This window comes from Phalacrocorax carbo, chromosome 5 (genome assembly GCF_963921805.1).
Source record: "Phalacrocorax carbo chromosome 5, bPhaCar2.1, whole genome shotgun sequence".
NCBI lineage: Eukaryota > Metazoa > Chordata > Aves > Suliformes > Phalacrocoracidae > Phalacrocorax > Phalacrocorax carbo.
This window is the reverse complement of record NC_087517.1, coordinates 45,983,218-46,000,045: the sequence shown is the minus strand read 5'-3', so window position 1 is coordinate 46,000,045 and position 16,828 is coordinate 45,983,218. Positions and strand designations below refer to the sequence as shown.

Here is a 16,828-nt window from a genome sequence, read left to right as displayed (position 1 = left end):
AATCTCCTTGCATTTTAGTTGCCCTTTTTTTGCTTTTAGTTAATTTGCTTTTAGTTGCCCTGCTATCCCTTTCTGCTCTCTTCTCAATGAAATAAAGGCATTAGGTGCCATGCCTTAGAAACCAAGGAATTAAAATAAGTGGTGTTTGCAGCCATGTTGATTTAGCATAGTTGTTAGCTACACCTGAATGATTCCCAGAGGATGGGAAAAAGAGATGAAGAAAGAGACTTTGTGTTCAGGGGCAGCAGGAGGTTGCCTGAATTCTTCCAGCACCAATATTGATGGATGTTCATAGCTGTGGCCTGGGCATCCAAAAGTTTCATGCATAAAGCACAGATCTGACTGTAAGACCCAGGGAGGCTTTGGCAAAAACTGTAGCAACATACTTAGCTGCTGTGGCTGGTTATACGAATGGATGTCTGCTTCTTCCAGCTCCCTTCAGTGGGAATTGAGGCAGGTTTCCTTCCAGTAATGCTTAGAGCACTTCCCTGGGAGTAGATTTCCCCCCTGCTTTCTGGTGTGCAGTGGCACATGATTACAGATCTAACAGCCTTGTAAAAAAAGCAGGTCCGTTCATTCCTATCTACTGTATGAGATGAAGGCTTTAGCTCATCCTCATCTGTGGTTGAGAAGCATGAACTTTTCTGCAGGATGGCTTGGTACTCACGTGGCTAACAAAGTAGAGCAAGTTGCTGCAATTGCTAGCTATCATACAGGACTGATGTAGCAGGTGGGTATCAGTTGGGTACAGGGCTGCTATATTGCAAGGCACAGGCTCGGCACTTAAAAGTCACCACCCTGCCTATGTCAGTGCAAAGTTTCTTTCCATTACCTGATCCTATCCTAGAAAATTAAGATACGCTTGCAGTTAGAACCCAAAATTTGGAGCGCTTGGTGGCAGCCCTGTAGAGGGGTTCCTATCTCTGCTTTTGGGGTGATCACATTAAAACCAGTGTCTCCTTACCAAGGGAGAATCAGCATGCTTCAAGCTCTCCTGGTTCCTTGTAAGCTGTGCTCTGTTAGCTCCAGATATTCTTTGAAAACTATCTTCTTCAAAGCAGCTTTTCAACTAGAGTGATTTGAAAACCAGGAGAGATTACCATGGAATATTTTTTTTTTCTCTCTCATTTTGAGAAAGTTTGATTTCAAAATGTTTTGACCAGCTTCGTTTTCAGAAGAAAGTCACCAAATAGAGGTGTGTTCCCTTTAGTATAAGAAAGGTAAAAGGATGCAATGCTTTGACAGTGATCCATCTGCTGATTGCAGCATGTACCAAGCGACAGGATGAGATTGATAGCCTTAGAATATAAAGCTACTGAGGCAGGAAGAGTGCCTTCCTTTGCTTTTTTACAGTGCAAAGTGTGTGTATTGTCTGTGTTGAGCCAGTGCTGAATAATAATGAGTGACTATAGTTAGCGCCTGAGCTGGGGGAAGCCAGGCTTCCACCAGCCAGCCTGGGGTTAGGAGCACTCCTGATTATTCAGCTCAGTTTGAGCCAGCAATGAACATTTTGCCTAAATGCCTTAGTCTTCTTGTCACAATTATTTGAGGTCTAGGAAGATACACTGTTTTCTGTGGAATTTCTGTGAAGTGGGTAGTATTTTTAAATCTAAAACCTGTAAGACTTAAGGTTTAATGTTTTGGGTTTTTTCAATCTGAGAAGAGCTTTTGGCTAGAAAATATCAGTTAGGCTTGTGTTTGGGGAAAAAATAGTTATCACTAAAAGAAGCAAATAATCTCTCCTCCTTCCAGCTTGCTTTGTTTTGAAGAGGAGGAAATGTGACAGGATTTTGACTCCATTCAACATCTGAAAATCAGAAAAGGAAGGGTTCTTGCAAAGCCTTGTTTCCGACCTAAGTACAGCTGATTGTGCAGGTGTCATACAACAGTGCTCATCTGGCCCATCTCAGGGATAGCAGTGAATTTGCAGCTTGTCACCTGAGGAGGAAGGTAAGAAAGTTCTAATTCCACCTCTCAGCTAGATCTCATTTTGGACTTTGTCGAAAGTGTATCTGCGGCCATCCAGGACCTTACTGGAGTGGATGGAAGAAAAGGATTAGGGATTCTGCCTAATCCAGTTGAAAACTCTTGACAGTACCCAATAGAAAGGATTCCCTGTCTGCTTTTGCAGTCTGTTCCCCACTCAAAGCAAGGATTTGTCCTTGGCGACTACTGTCAAGTATAGGGCTTGGAAGTCTGACTTTATATCACTGAACAGCTCTGTTTCGTGGGTTTTGGGGTTTTTGTTTACTATCAGCTGTATTTCATTTTGGAAACATGATCAAATCCCTGAAATATAAGGCTCCTGTTTCCTTTGAGGAGGAGAGTTTTGTAACTGTACATGTGGTGGCAGGTGGTTTCTGGCAGCATGTTTTCCTTTCACATGTTTTATCGTTTTGACCAGGTTCATAGTGACTATTTGTAAAGTCCTCTTCTCATTAGGCTAAAGCACTTCAGTATTTCAGGACCTGCTAACTTTTTCTGTTTTCCCATATTTCTTTTCCTCCCCAGCCCCCTCCTGAATGAGCCCAGTTGCTCTTGCCTGCACCTGGTTGTTGCACATGTTATCAGCACAAAAGCCTCTCTACAGAATAGCCCCGAGAACAACCTGTACCAAAGAGGAGATGGAACTATTTTGCCAAGCGGCCCACCTGGGTTGCTTAGCCTTGCTTGGGGGAGCAAGGTGGTGGTTTCTACTCCCCACCTTGCTGATACCTGAAGAAAATTTTTGCTCCCTTGGTTCATGGGGGTGGCTGCTGCTCTGAGGGTTTCCTGACTTGGGTAGAACAGGCTGTGCTTGCAGATCTGCTGGGTGCTGTTTTCAGGAAGGAAACACAGGAGAGAGAAAACACCTATATTTTGTTAAGAATACAAAGTTGTATTTAGACCCTGCTCTTCTGTCTTATGTTGAGGATTTTGAGTTTAGAGGAGCTTGGGTGCCTATTGAGGTTTGAAAATATGGTATTTTGTTCTAAAGGCAATGCGGATAAAATGCAGTACTTAGAAATAAATTTTTGAGAGCTGAATTTCATAAGGGAAACTAATTATTATCTCTCTCCCATGCTTGCTTGCTACTGTTTCTGCTGGACTAGGAAGAGAAATTAAAGTGAGACTAGACCACCAGAGTTGCAGTGTGAGGAAGTGAGAAGACCCTCTTTGATCCCGAATGCTCAATCAAGAAGCATTTGCCTGCAATGCTAAATGGGATTTGTCAGTTCCTAGACAGAGGCCAGCAGGGCCTCAAACCAAACAAAAGGAGGAGGTACCATGCTATAAACTTGGATTCAACATATTCACTGTTAATCTTCTTTTACCTATATAACATGAAGGTTATTAACCTGACTGCAAAAGAACCTACTGGGGAGTTAAGTGTCACATGGAGGGGATTATTACATTTTGAAAAGAATTTGTGCTGGTGACTGTAACATAATAAATGTATTAGGTACCTCTTTAGATCTTCTCTAAGTGGTAGAGAAACATTGATTACCCGGTGTGATGGGGGTTGGGGAGCTTTGTTTTGATGTTTTAATACCAAGTCAGAAATGAGAGCTCAGAGCTGGTAATGAAGGGAGCACATACATTTATTATTATTATTCATTTTTCTGTCTTAAAGAGACAGAGAGAGTTGGTGCAGAGGTGCGAGAAATAAATCATTAGCATCTTCACATTTGCACTGCATATTAATCTGGGGAAATGAGGCTGGTAGTTTTTAAACCTCTTGCATATTTGCCAGGTGAACTTTTTAACTTGATCCCTCCTTTTACTTTTTTCTAACCAAAAAGCTTTCCACTTATGGATTTAAAAGGTCACAAGGTTAAGCAGAAATCAAAAGCTGATTTATTGTGTAAGTACCCATAGCAGACGTTTTGTCCAATGCTGTATGAAAGTTATTTTAAAGTTATTCTATTTTTTTCCTTCCACTGAGCCTCTGAAGAGATGTGAATTTTTTCTTTTTTTCTTTTTTTATATGCCTGCTCCACTGGTCTCATGCTCACTTTGCTGAACCTCACAAGGTTCTCAGTGCAAGAATGATATTCTGACTGTTTCCAAGTAAATGTCCAGCTTGGGGGGCTGGGGTGTGGGGGTGGCAATTCCAATATTACCTTATGCTGACCTTAGTATTCACATTTTGCTTCTGCCAGTCAGTACGTAATGGAAATCTTATGGTTATCAGGGCAGAGCACAGATCTGAGCAAGGCTGTGCTGTGTGAGGGACAGGAAAATGGTGGCTGTTGCAATACAACACGGAGCGCGGGCTATGGTAGAGGGAGCTGTGTTAGGTATTTAGAAATGTGTCTTTACTGGAGACACAAAACAGAGATCCTGACTGCTTATGAACACTAGACATCCCCTAACACATGTTGCAATAGCAAGTGCCTTAGCCAGAGTATCTGAGGTAATTAGTCAGTCTGCCTGCATTTCTCCTGCAGCCTCAATTAATTACGAGGCTCTCTTTAACTTCTGGTCAAAATCGTTCTGTAGTGGTGTTACAGGATGTTAACCAGCTGCCACCTACTGCTTCCATCGATATTTTATAAATACTGTACAAAGGACTTGAAAGCAAGGTATCTTGCTTGTGAGTGTGAACTCTACTCCTGCTGATATCTCCCTTCCTGAGCACCTGGTCTAAGAAAAGGATGACATGAACCTGCCTGTATTGGTAGCAAATACAAATGTTACAGCAAGCAAATGCCCTCAAGGGGAAAGCTGTTGCTTTTATTGTTTCATCCTTTATCAACTGAGATACGAACACAGGCTGGCAAAGAGATGTATAAGCAGATTCAGTGGGAAGAGCTGTACTGAAATACATCTAGTGGTGGCAGTTTTTTGGGCAAGGTTGACAGGGAAAGTAGGTTGTATCTTTTATTAAGCCTATTGATATTGTTGGGTGAGGTAACCTTTTGAACATGCAAATGTGGTTTCTCATGTCTGAAATAGAAGTATCAGCCTTCAGAACTAAAAAAATACATGTTGGGAACAGTTTCCCTGAGTTTAACAAAGATTGTTAATCACTTAGACCATCTGTTGGAGAAAACGTAGTTGTTAACATTCCCCTAACATACCTAGGGGTATGTTAGTGAAAGAAGAGGTAACATACATATTCTGTGAGGCCCAAAAAACATGACATGTTGACTTGGTATCCTTATGACAGCAAAGTTCCTTAGTGTAATAGGAATAGGATAAGGCTGGGAGCTTTCTCACCTGCCTGAGCTGGGAGAGCTCCGAGGTGACGTGGGCAAACTCTGCCCAGCCACTGCAGCTGGGGGATGTGAGACAGCTATACTGTAACTTTATCCTGAGGGGAAACAAGACAAGAAATACGAAGAAAAGAGTTTAAAGTCAGTCATCCCAGGAAGTGTGGCTGGTTCCTAATGGCCAGCTAGCTGAGCTTTTCAGCCTGACAGCATCTCTCCTCCTTAAACACATCGTGAAATGTTGAAAAATGGTTTGGATGTCATTATGACACTGGCATTTCTTCAGGAGAAGCTGTCTTTTTGTTTAAATAAAGCCCCAAAGGAGGTGCTCGTTGTCCTAGGATTGCCTTTGACTGGTGACCCAAACAGAAGACAGTGTCCAGAGAGGGGACATCACAAAGGCATGGCTGAGTGCTGACAGAATGTGATTAATCTTCACTAGACAACTGTGCCAGAGTCACTTCCAAGTTGTTGGACTCCACACTTAACACATACTATATTTGTGACCACCCTCCTGTGCTTTGTTATACCACACTGATGTGCTAATGCAAGTTGTAATCTACCCTTGTTACAACGTTTAATGCCAGTGAATTTCATGCAGTCCAGGAGAGGTACTGTTATAGGGAAAAGCAGTATTTAGCAAAAAGGAACCATCTGCTTACGTTGACCTGCTGCTTTTCTGGAGGTATCAAGTTACACCTGACAGCAAGTTCTTCATCTGGTCTTGTACCTGATCTGAAGGAAACAGTACAAGTGTTTGAGACCACTTGTAAAATATACAGGAAGTATGTTAAGTCTCATGGTTGTTAACATTTCCCCAAATGTGTAATTTATGAAAGGCTGTGGAGATGAGATGTTGCACTGCTGAGCTGCAACAACGAAGGAGCTGTAAACCTTTTGGGAGAGGCAGGTGTAGAACCCCAAATGCATGAAGACATGTGACCCAATGAAGAGTAACAAAACCCTCTAGCTGTTTGGGAGGGAGGTTGTTCTCCCCTTCTGCTGCTCTGGTTTCTGTGATTTAGCAAACTTGGTTGTTTAGTCAATGTGATTAGTGCCTCCTGCACCATTTACTGCAGTGCTCTAATTTCAGGTCAAGAGGAATGGAATAAAGGCGTCTGTGTGAAACAAAGGATGTTGCTTACCATTCTCCATTATGCCAACAGAAGAACGGATAAAGGAAATGAAACTCAAAATTGACGAGAGAAGTAGAACCATGAAATTTTTCTTGAATGATGCAAAACCTTGACAGCAGCGCTGGCTCCTGCCGTTTCATTACTGAGGTCAAGGAAACCTAATGCTTTTACAAGACTTGTGGCTCTGGGAATTCTCTCCTTCAGAAAAAGACCCTTCTAAAAATTGTGTTTCCTGTTGCTCCTGGAGTAGATCTCATCACAGTTGAACAGGGCCAGCTTTCCTTGTGTCCCATAACCTGCTGTTTTCCTCATGAACTGGAAAGCTCATGAAATTTCCATCAGGAACTGCTGCTGTGAACCTGGGGGACTGAGGCTTCTTGGCGGCTGCTTGCTGTCTCTCCATTCAGTACTCTGGTAAATCAAAAAAATAATTGACTTCTCAGTGTAGGAAGGTCACTAATCTTCTTTTTCCAACTGTCATGTCGAGCTTGGGATCCCTGTCCTGCAGCTCTTAGAGGGCACTTAGCGATTCTTGGAAAATCCAGCTCTAGGAAAGTTTGTGGGGTTTTTTTTTTTTGAGTTGGACAACAGCAGCAAATCAGGTGGTTTAAATTTTTAAAGGATTAAAGAGGGATATGCGGCACTGAATTGAAGGTGTCACTGCTCTTCTGCAAATCAAGAGAATGAAATTATTATCTGGTGTGACCATCTGCAAGAATGAGGTTGAATAATGACATTAGTACATTCAAGTACAGATTCATTGACGTCAGATTTTGCTCAAATTTGGTGAGAGCGAATCAGACTACTTAGCCATCAAGTTTTGTTATCTTGTCTCCATCACTCACTAATGGCTTATGCCTTGGGATCAGCAGAATTGTAACTAAAAATATTATCCTAATACACCTGATCAGTTACAGAATAGAATGCTAGAAAGAAAACTCCTTTTCAACCCCTGCTATAACTACTTATGTCTCCTCATGATGCATCATAAATGTTCTTGTGATAGCTACATGAATAATTTGTAGCAATTTAAAAATATAATTTTCTATGTAAGTTCTTCTATTGACAAATCACCTACAAATAGCTTATTAACAGCTCAGTTGCATGAGTTATTTGAAATTATTCATAGATTGTTTCTTGGTTTGCTTGTTGTTTACAAGCAATTGCTTTTTAGTATTCAGTGGCTGGTATTCAAGTGTTCAGCTTCCAGCTGCACAATTCAGTTTGTATTTTGACATATAGGTCACACAACAGTATTTCTGCTCCTTGACTAAATGCGTATAATTCATAGCATCTAGCTTCTTGCACGAATATTTGCACTGAATTATGAAACTCTTATTCTGCAGCCATTCTTTAATATTTGTTTAAAAATAATTGTTTCAGTTTCTGCTGGCAATCTTATTTACAAGAGTATTTATAGAAATACTAATGAACAGTGGACATTATCATAGATGAACAAATTTGCTATAAAGCTTCAGCTGTGTACTCCACTGCATTTTAATTACTTTAACTGTGCTTACCCATCTGCTTTCTATGATATTTAAATATTAATCTTTATATTTTCACCTATATGAAATTAAGCAATTATATGAAAAAGAACCACATCTGTATTGTTAAGTTATAAGCATTTCCTGTGGAAACTTCATATAGTGACCTCCATCCTCAGTGCTGGCTGCCCCTGCCTTATATGTGTCCTTCCATCTGATTTTAAAAGACTTTTCCTGTTATGTTCTTAGAACCCCACAGATCTGTTTAGAACCACACTATCATCAATATAAATTCAATAGATAAATAAAAGCCAATGCTCTAACTGGACAAGCCAAAGACATTCAGTGAGCAATAGCTGGCCATTCTCCCAAGTCCCATGCTTTGTTCTGTGGCCTCACACATCCCTTTCTCCCTTACCCTCCCCAGCTGCCTCCCCCTGATCCAGAGAGACAAGATAAAAAGATTGCAAGTATGGAGACATTTCAGTCCAACGACTGCATTGCAAAACAGTGCAGAGAGCGTGTTTGAAATACTTTTATACATTTCTAAAATAACAGTGGAAAGCATAATCTCTTGCTGTTCAGAGATAAAGGAAAACTGCCCTTGAAGAACTAAAGTGTCCAAAGTATAAAATTTCACTTCTGTTTCTTAGCACATGGACCATTTTGAAAATGCTTCTATTTTTTTTCCTTCACATATTCAAATAATCACAGTGTGAGGCATTGTGAGTCTGGCATCTAGATTCTGTTTGCTGTCTTTCCCTACACCTCTCATGGGTCCCTGGGGCTTGGAAGGGTGTTTATTACAAATGAATGTTTAATGTCTGCCTTGAAGAGCTACTTGTCTGTCTTGGATTTTTTTGGATGCAGTGCTCTGGAAACAGCCATGCACAGAGAAGAGCCCTGTTGAGTGTTATCTGGGCATGGAGAGACTCTTTTGAATACTGTAGCTGTTTATAGTGAGGGCTTTTATGTCTTACTAGTTGGCAGCTCATTTGACAGAAGAGAGCTTAGTGAGATGACACGGATTTAGTTTGACCTTCTTCACTGCCTGTTAACTCCTGATTGTCGTGGTTCAACCAGCAACTCAGCCCAACGCAGTCACTTGCTCATTCCCCCACTGGTGGCATGGGGGAGAGAATCAGAAGGGTAACGTGCGTGGGTTGAGATAAGAACAGTTTAATAATTAAAATTGAAAAAAAACCCCTACAACAAAAATGCAGTGGAAAAGAAAACGAGAGATGCAAAACCAGGAGCAGGAGGGAAACAAACCACCTGCTGCCCGGAGCTGCAAACTGTCCCCCTTAATATACTGGTCATGGTGTCACATGGTATGGAATGAACCTCCCATTGGCCAGTCGGGGTCAGCTGCCCCGGCTGTGGCCCCGCCCCTCCCAGCCTCCCGCCGACGCAGCAGAGCGCCAGGAAGCTGAAAAGGTCCCCGACCCCCACAGTGAACAGAATTAACCCCTTCTCAGCCAAAACCAGCACATTCTCCACCCCTTATTCCATACCATTTACACCACGCCCAGGTCCCGTACGATCCAATACAACCTCACCAACCACCCCCCTTCCCCTTCCCATCCTTTAACATAATACACAGGCATCATTCCCTTAGTCTATGGACCTTCCCTGTAAAATGTCCATTGAGTTCATCCAGTCCGCAACTCTGGGCTCCATCTGTCGTATTAGTCTTTCAGGGTGGGAGAGATGGTGTGTGTGGCGTTGGGTTGCTGCATACCGAGTCAGTCATTGTTCCGTCACTGCTGCACTTTGCTTGTTTCACAGTTTATCTTCCATGGATTGGGAGGCTTGTACTATGATATCATTGATACAACACAGAGGTGACACACAATATTATACAGCAGTTCGCATTGTGCCATTCAGTTCATTGGCTGTTTTTGCCCAAAATCAAATCCCCTTTGAGGCACACATCGGATTTCTCCATCCTCCCGCGTCACCCACCAAGTGCACCCACGTCCTCCAGCAACAGCAATCCCACAAATGGGTTTGCCTTTGCCTGAGGCAGGAAGAACCCAGACTGTTTTGCCCAGCATATTTTTTACATGCACTACAGGGACTCTGTCCCCTTCCACAGTACGTAGGATTTCTGACTGGGCAGGGCCAGCTCGATTGGCAGATCCCCTCATGTTGACTAACCAGGTGGCTTTAGCTAAATGTGTATCCCAGTGCTTGAATGTTCCACCCCCCACTGCTCTTAGCGCAGTTTTTAACAGTCCATTGTACCGTTCAATTTTCCCAGAGGCTGGTGCGTGATAGGGGATGTGATACACCTGCTCAATGCCATGCTCTTTGGCCCAGCTGTCTATGAGGTTATTTCAGAAATGAGTCCCGTTGTCTGACTCAGTTCTCTCTGGGGTGCCATGTCGCCACAGGACTTGTTTTTCCAGGCCCAGGATAGTGTTCCGGGCAGTGGCGTGGGGGACAGGGTATGTTTCCAGCCAGCCAGTCGTTGTTTCTACCATTGTAAGCACATGGTGCTTGCCTTGGCGCGTTTGTGGGAGTGTGCTATAGTCAATTTGCCAGGCCTCCCCATATTTATATTTCAGCCATCGTCCCCCATACCACAGAGGCTTTACCCGCTTTGCTTGCTTGATTGCAGCGCACGTTTCATATTCATGGATAGCCTGTGCAATAGCGTCCATGGTCAAGTCCACCCCTCAATCACGAGCCCACCTGTATGTTGCATCTCTCCCTTGATGGCCTGAGGTGTCATGGGCCCACCAAGCTAGAAATAGATCACCCTTATGTTGCCAGTCCAGATCAACCTGACCCCCTTCAATCTTGGCAGCCTGATCTACCTGCTGGTTGTTCCAATGTTCTTCAGTGGCCCGACTCTTGGGGATGCGAGCATCCACATGGTGTACCTTTACAACCAGGTTCTCTACCCGGGCAGCAATATCTTGCCACAATGTGGCAGCCCAGATGGGTTTGCCTCTGCGCTGCCAGTTGCTTTGCTTCCACTGCTGCAGCCAGCCCCACAGGGCATTTGCCACCATCCAGGAGTCAGTATAGAGATAGAGCACTGGCCACTTTTCCCGTTCAGCAATGTCTAAGGCCAGCTGGATGGCCTTTACCTCTGCAGACTGGCTTGATTCACCATATCCTTCAGCAGTTTCTGTGACTTGTCGCATAGGACTCCATACGGCAGCCTTCCATCTCCGGTGCATTCCCACAAGGTGACAGGACCCATCAGTGAACAGGGCATAGTGCTTTTCATCTTCTGACAGTTTGTTATACAGTGGGGCTTCTTCAGCACGTGTCACTTCCTCCTCTGGTGATAATCCAAAATCTTTGCCTTCTAGCAATTCCAAGATTCCTGGGCGACTGGGGTTTCCTACCCGAGCCCGCTGGGTGATCAGTGCAACCCATTTACTCCATGCAGCATCAGTCGCATGGTGTGTAGAGGGGACGTTTCCTTTGAACATCCAGCCCAGCACCGGCAGTCAGCATGCCAGGAGCAACTGTGCTTCAGTACCAACTGCTTCTGAAGTTGCTCGAACCCCTTCATATGCTGCCAATATCTCTTTTTCAGCTGGAGTATAGTGGGCTTCGGACCCTCTGTATCCCCAACTCCAAAACCCTAGGGGTTGACCTCGGGTCTCCCCTGGCGCTTTCTGCCAGAGGCTCCAGGTAGGGCCATTCACCCCGGCTGCAGTGTAGAGCACATTTTTTACATCTTGTCCTGCCCGGACTGGCCCAAGGGCTGCTGCATGGACTATTTCCTGTTTAGTCTGTTCAAAGGCTTGTCGTTGCTCAGGGCCCCGTTTGAAATCATTCTTCTTCCAGGTCACTTGAGAGAGAGGGCTTACGATCAGACTGTAATTTGGAATATGGATTCTCCAAAAACCCACAACGCCCAAGAAAGCTTGTCTTTCCTCTTTGCTAGTTGGTGGTGACATGGCTGCTATTTTGTTGATCACATCCATTGGGATCTGACGACGTCCATCTTGCCATAATAATAAAAAACAACAACAACAACAAAAATGCAATGGAAAGGAAACAACGAGAGGCACAAAACGCGGGGGGGGGGTGGGGGGGAGAGGGGAGGGGATGATGAACCACCGAAACAAACCACACACGAGGCAGCCGCACCTCCCCGAGCCACAACTGCCCCTCTTAATACAGTGGTCACGGTGTCACATGGTAGGGAATGAACATCCCATTGGCCAGTCGGGGTCAGCTGCCCCGGCTGTGGCCCCGCCCCTCCCAGCCTCCCGCCGATGCGGCAGAGTGCGGGAAGCTGGAAAGGTCCCCGACCCCCACAGTGAACAGAATTAACCCCTTCTCAGCCAAAACCAGCACAGTCCTAAACATCCGGATTCAGATTTACAATCACATCCAGCTATTTTGAAGTTTTCCAAATGAGTTCTTTCCAGCGACATCTTAAAAAAAAAAAACAACCACCAAACAAGAAAAACCAAACAAAAAAACCATTTCATTAATACGTTTTAAAAGCCACCATCACTTATCCCCTTTTCCTGGGATGAAGACTTGTTGAATATACTCAACTTTATCCAGCGTGTGGTCATACTAAGTCACGAGGAGAATCAGAGCTTTGCTGTACTGATCTTCAGGTATTTTAAATGACCATAAATTGTATTCAATGTAAGTACTCCGAGCATACAGTCTTTATTCTGAACACCGGCTTTCAGCAGAAGGAGGTGGGGTAGCAGAATGCCAGCTCCTGGTTCTAATCAGTTCAGTGAGAGTTTGGCCTTCAGCTGCTACCAGATAACATACAAAATTGGGAGATGGAAAGGGAAGTGGAAAAGCAAAGGTAGTTCTGGCAAGTGATTCCACTTTCCAGTAACATGATCCATATACTAAGCTGACTCAACTATCAGGCTGATAACTTGTGATGAACTTACAGCTCCATTCTGAGAGCTGAACACTTAAGCATAGGAAAAAAAAGGACAAACTGATTCCTACCCTTTTTGTTGACTGAATACTTGTGGGAGAAAAATTAAAATTGAGGATATTATTTTTAGCCTCCTTGAAATGTGTTCTTGGAGGTGCTTTGCAGCTACAAATGTTATAAATGGTCCAGATTAGTTTGAGGAGTCAGTAACAAATTCTGCCTCAACATACATGTCACCTGTATTGCACTGGCTGTTTGTCTGTCTCTCTCTAGCATCAGCAAGGGCTACCCAGGTAGTAGGCAGGAATGCCCAAGCCTGATAACTGCTCCTGCCACAGAACATGGGGAAACCATCAGGTCAGGTAGCCTTAAACTCTAATAGCCTGTCATCAACAGTCACCAGGGAAAGGTGCCAGAAACAGTTTGAGATTGGCAATTACAGAACAGCCCGTTCCCAGGAAAAGCTTCCTCCCACCCTCCTGGGTTCAGGGGCTGGCTCGTGCCATGCAGCACAGAGGGACTGAGCCTGTTAAAGCTCCTATAGACTTTAAAATTTCAAGCCAATGCTACAGCCTGTCTGAAAACTAGCACCTGGTGAGTGTTGGGGGATTTGAAAATAAACCTTCCACAAATGATTAAAAAAGGAAGTTTATGTTGCTGGAAGCTGGAAAGGCACCCGATCACCAAAGTGAAGAGACTTAACCCTCTCTCAGCCAAAACCAGCACACTGGTGTAGGAATCTGTTTGCTGAGTGTGAGCTGTGGTGGCAGGACAGTTGAAGGAAATCCCTGACTCAGCTGGCGCTGGGTAAGAGCAGGGCAGTGTGGTGGCTGTTCAAAGGAGGTGCTGAGGAAGAAAAGCTCATGGTGAGCCAAATGCTTCCTCCACCTGTTTTGCTTATGAGACTAGGTCCAAGGGGGAAGGAGGCGCTTGTGTTTCTTTTGACCACTTGTGTCTCCTTTGAACTTTGCTTTGACCACTTTCATCTGGGATGGCAGCTGGTGTGTGAACCTTAGTTATCCTTCTCACCTGCCCTTCATTTAAATGCAGCTGGTTTATGTTGTAGCTAGGACATAGGGTCGGCTGAATGCTTTAGCAATACCTATCTTTCAAGCTCTGGTAAACTCGCTCTGAGGTGTACTTAAGTGAGGGATATGCATGCTACATATTTCTTTCATTATAGTATTGAGGCTTACTTGCTTGTGCCTTGGAAGAGGAGTCTGATGCTTTGTCTGGATGGACTGGAGCTGTTAAGTGTTGAGAAACCTCTCAAAGACTGAAACCAATCAGTACTGTTTGCTTGTACCATCAGTGCAAAAGGGCAAGGTTTTTCAGCCTCCTAAGGCTTCATCCTTTCTCCCAGTTGTTGGGCTCACTTCCCGTGTGCCAGAAAATATTTATCAGCTGGTGGAAGTTAGTAATTCATGGCCTTAGCTTGAGCTGTCTGCAAACTGCTGTATCTTGCCAACTGGTAGTGAGACATTAGAGCCAACTTAAGTAATTGTGAATTATAAGCAGCAGCTTTCACCAGGTGAGTCAAAGGGAACAAAGGTTTCCCCTTGGAGGAGCTCTCGTCAGCTTATTGCAGCTGGGAGCTGCTTTCTGAGGGCCTTTAAATACCTAACTCCATCCATCCTGCCACAGCAGGTAATGCTCTCTTAGTGGCTACACTGTAACTGTGCTGGGAGCCTTTTTGTGTGCTTGTATGCTCAAGAGTCCAAAACAATGCCACAGAGAGTTTTTGTGCAGTTCATAGTTTCCTTGTCATGGTTTTCTGATTGCAGACCCTGCATTAATTAACTGGGATGCTGCCTGCTCTAGACTCTTGTGGAATGGTGCAGTCAAAAGATAAGTGCTACTAAAAACTTGTGTGGTTGATTTTAAGGTCAATAGGTTGATTTTAGTTCACACCCTGTCTTAGTCAAACTTTTTACAGATAGTGTTGGTCTTTTTCCCTGTCTCTCAATGTCACTGTTTCTAGTCTGGTGCAAAATGAAGTGCAGATGTACCATTTATTGAAATGCTGAAAAAAATTGAAGCTGAAACAAAAAAAAAAAACCATGGGAGAAGTTCAGGCAAAAGGTAAGGTCATGTTCATTTTCAAGACATACCTTTGCAGGCAGCTTTGTAATAGTAAAGCAGAATGCACAGTCTTGGTTGGAAGGAAGAGCCCTGTGATGGCAGAGACTATTTGTGATCCCATTGTCAGGAGGAAACTTGAGAGTCAGAAGCCCCCTCTATTGCTCAGGGTGATAAAAAGTTGCATTTGGACTTCCACAGGCTATTATATGACCAGGCTCCAAAAGCCACATAGTAACATCAGCATGTGCATTATTTTGGAAATGTTTTAAATTGTGGGGTAAATGAGCAAGGCAAGAAGTCCCACTATTCATTTCAGTGACATCTAAAAGTTTTGGGAATGAGTCAGGGTTTTTTTGCTCCATTTGACACACTTTTAAGGGCCACGTTTTCAGAAATGGCACCAAACATTTATTGTCTGAGGAGTCTTGGATACCAGCTTGAGACATTTGTATAGATGCATCCCCAAACCACTGACCACTACTGAAAACTTTGTCCTTCACAGTGAAGCTTTTCCCCATCCATCTGTTTGGGATATGGTTTTTGTCCTGTTGCAGACACAAAGTTTTGCCCTCAGTTTCAATGGAATTGTTGTTTCCCTTGGCCGACCCTCTTGTGTTCAGCAGGCTTGGAAGTGCTCCTTCACTAACTGCTTAACACAGTCATCCAAAAGGGTATTCTCTGACAATACAGTGTTTCTACAACAGAAAACATTGTCTCATGTTTTAATAACTTTATGAGAAAGTGAAGAAGTCATGTTCCTTTGCTGACACACCGTGACAGGGAGCCAAAGAGCTCTGTGGCTTTCAGAGGGCAGGTGTCCCATTTATCTGGTTCTGGGAGATCCTTTGGGAACGGTGTTCATTCAGAATTGTTGCAGAACCTGCAGAACATTTTGTTCTGCGTGTGCCCTGTAATAACAACAATAGTCCTTGAGCTAAACTGCCTGACCTGCTCCATGCTTGTGACTTCCATTAGGCTACCTTGCTTTCGATTACCAGTTGTTTAAAGCTGTTGAATGAGAGGGCAGAAGAGAAAACCAGTGGGGTGGATTGTGGGAAAAGAAGCTGATGAAAAACATTTGCAAATAGGGGACGTGCCCTAGTAATGAAAGCTGCTATGAGTCCTCAAAAGCACCATGATGAGAAAATACCAGCAAGAAATAAATAGCCGCCTTCTCCCTGGTCAGTCCATTCTTATGTACTGTAATTTTGCTGAATGCCATGCAGAACAAAATGGCTTTAAGGTGCTTGTACAAGTGAGCCTTAGCTAAGGGAAAAATTACCTCATCTCTATATTTCTACCATGTGCTGGAATTGCTAATACATTTACTGGTAGTCATGTTTCTTTTGGACCATTGAAAAGTTTCAACCATTTTTACGTTGCATTCCTGAAAACTGTCTGTTAGATTTGCCCTTTCCTGAAGGGTTGAAGGATTGGTGATGAGAAGTTCTTTTATTTTTCTTTTTTCTTTTTTGAACATATAGGAAGTAGAAGGTAAAAAGAAAAACATAGCTCCTTAAAATATCACTATTTTCTATTTTTATTTTCTGGAAGAAGAAGAAAAGAATGGATGTATCCTTTTGCCTGGTACTAACTTGGAGCTCTTTATCCTCTGTTGCTGTTTGTTTGGCTGACTCTGTGTGTTCTTCACCCCAGTTACTGGCTTTCTGGGATAAATAGGTGCCTTTCTGTTGTGCAGACAGAGTAAACCCTTTTGAGGCCTTTAAGATTTATGTTGCTAACAGTATTTACATTCTGGCATCTGATTCTTGGTACTTGAAAATCTAGTAGCTATTTTTGTAGTGCTCATCTCTTCCTTTACTCCAGTTTCCTCCCATGAACAGCCCTACTGCACAATGACAATATGATTTCCAACCAAGTCAGTTAAACTGAACTTCCATGTGTGGTACGTGTTTTTGCTGGCTTGCACACTCCTCATGCAATAAAGTCTTCTCACTGATATCTTTAGAGCTGCTCTAATTTGACTGACTTGGACAGGAGTTGTATTGGCACTGTATCCTTCTACGGTAGCCTTTAGTCAGAGGT

At 43.5% G+C, this 16,828-nt stretch overlaps 1 protein-coding gene across 8 annotated transcripts in view; it reads left to right on the top strand.

Moving 5' to 3' along the window:
* TSPAN18 (tetraspanin 18) overlaps window positions 1–16,828 on the top strand; it is a 160,426-nt gene that overhangs the window by 58,139 nt on the left and 85,459 nt on the right. The window contains exon 2 of one of the 8 annotated variants that reach the window (XM_064452282.1): window positions 1,753–1,950. The exons of the other annotated variants lie outside the window; for them this stretch is intronic. The gene's annotated coding sequence lies outside the window, so the exon portion shown is untranslated. The remainder of the gene's footprint in view (window positions 1–1,752; window positions 1,951–16,828) is intronic. 8 annotated transcript variants of the gene reach the window in all.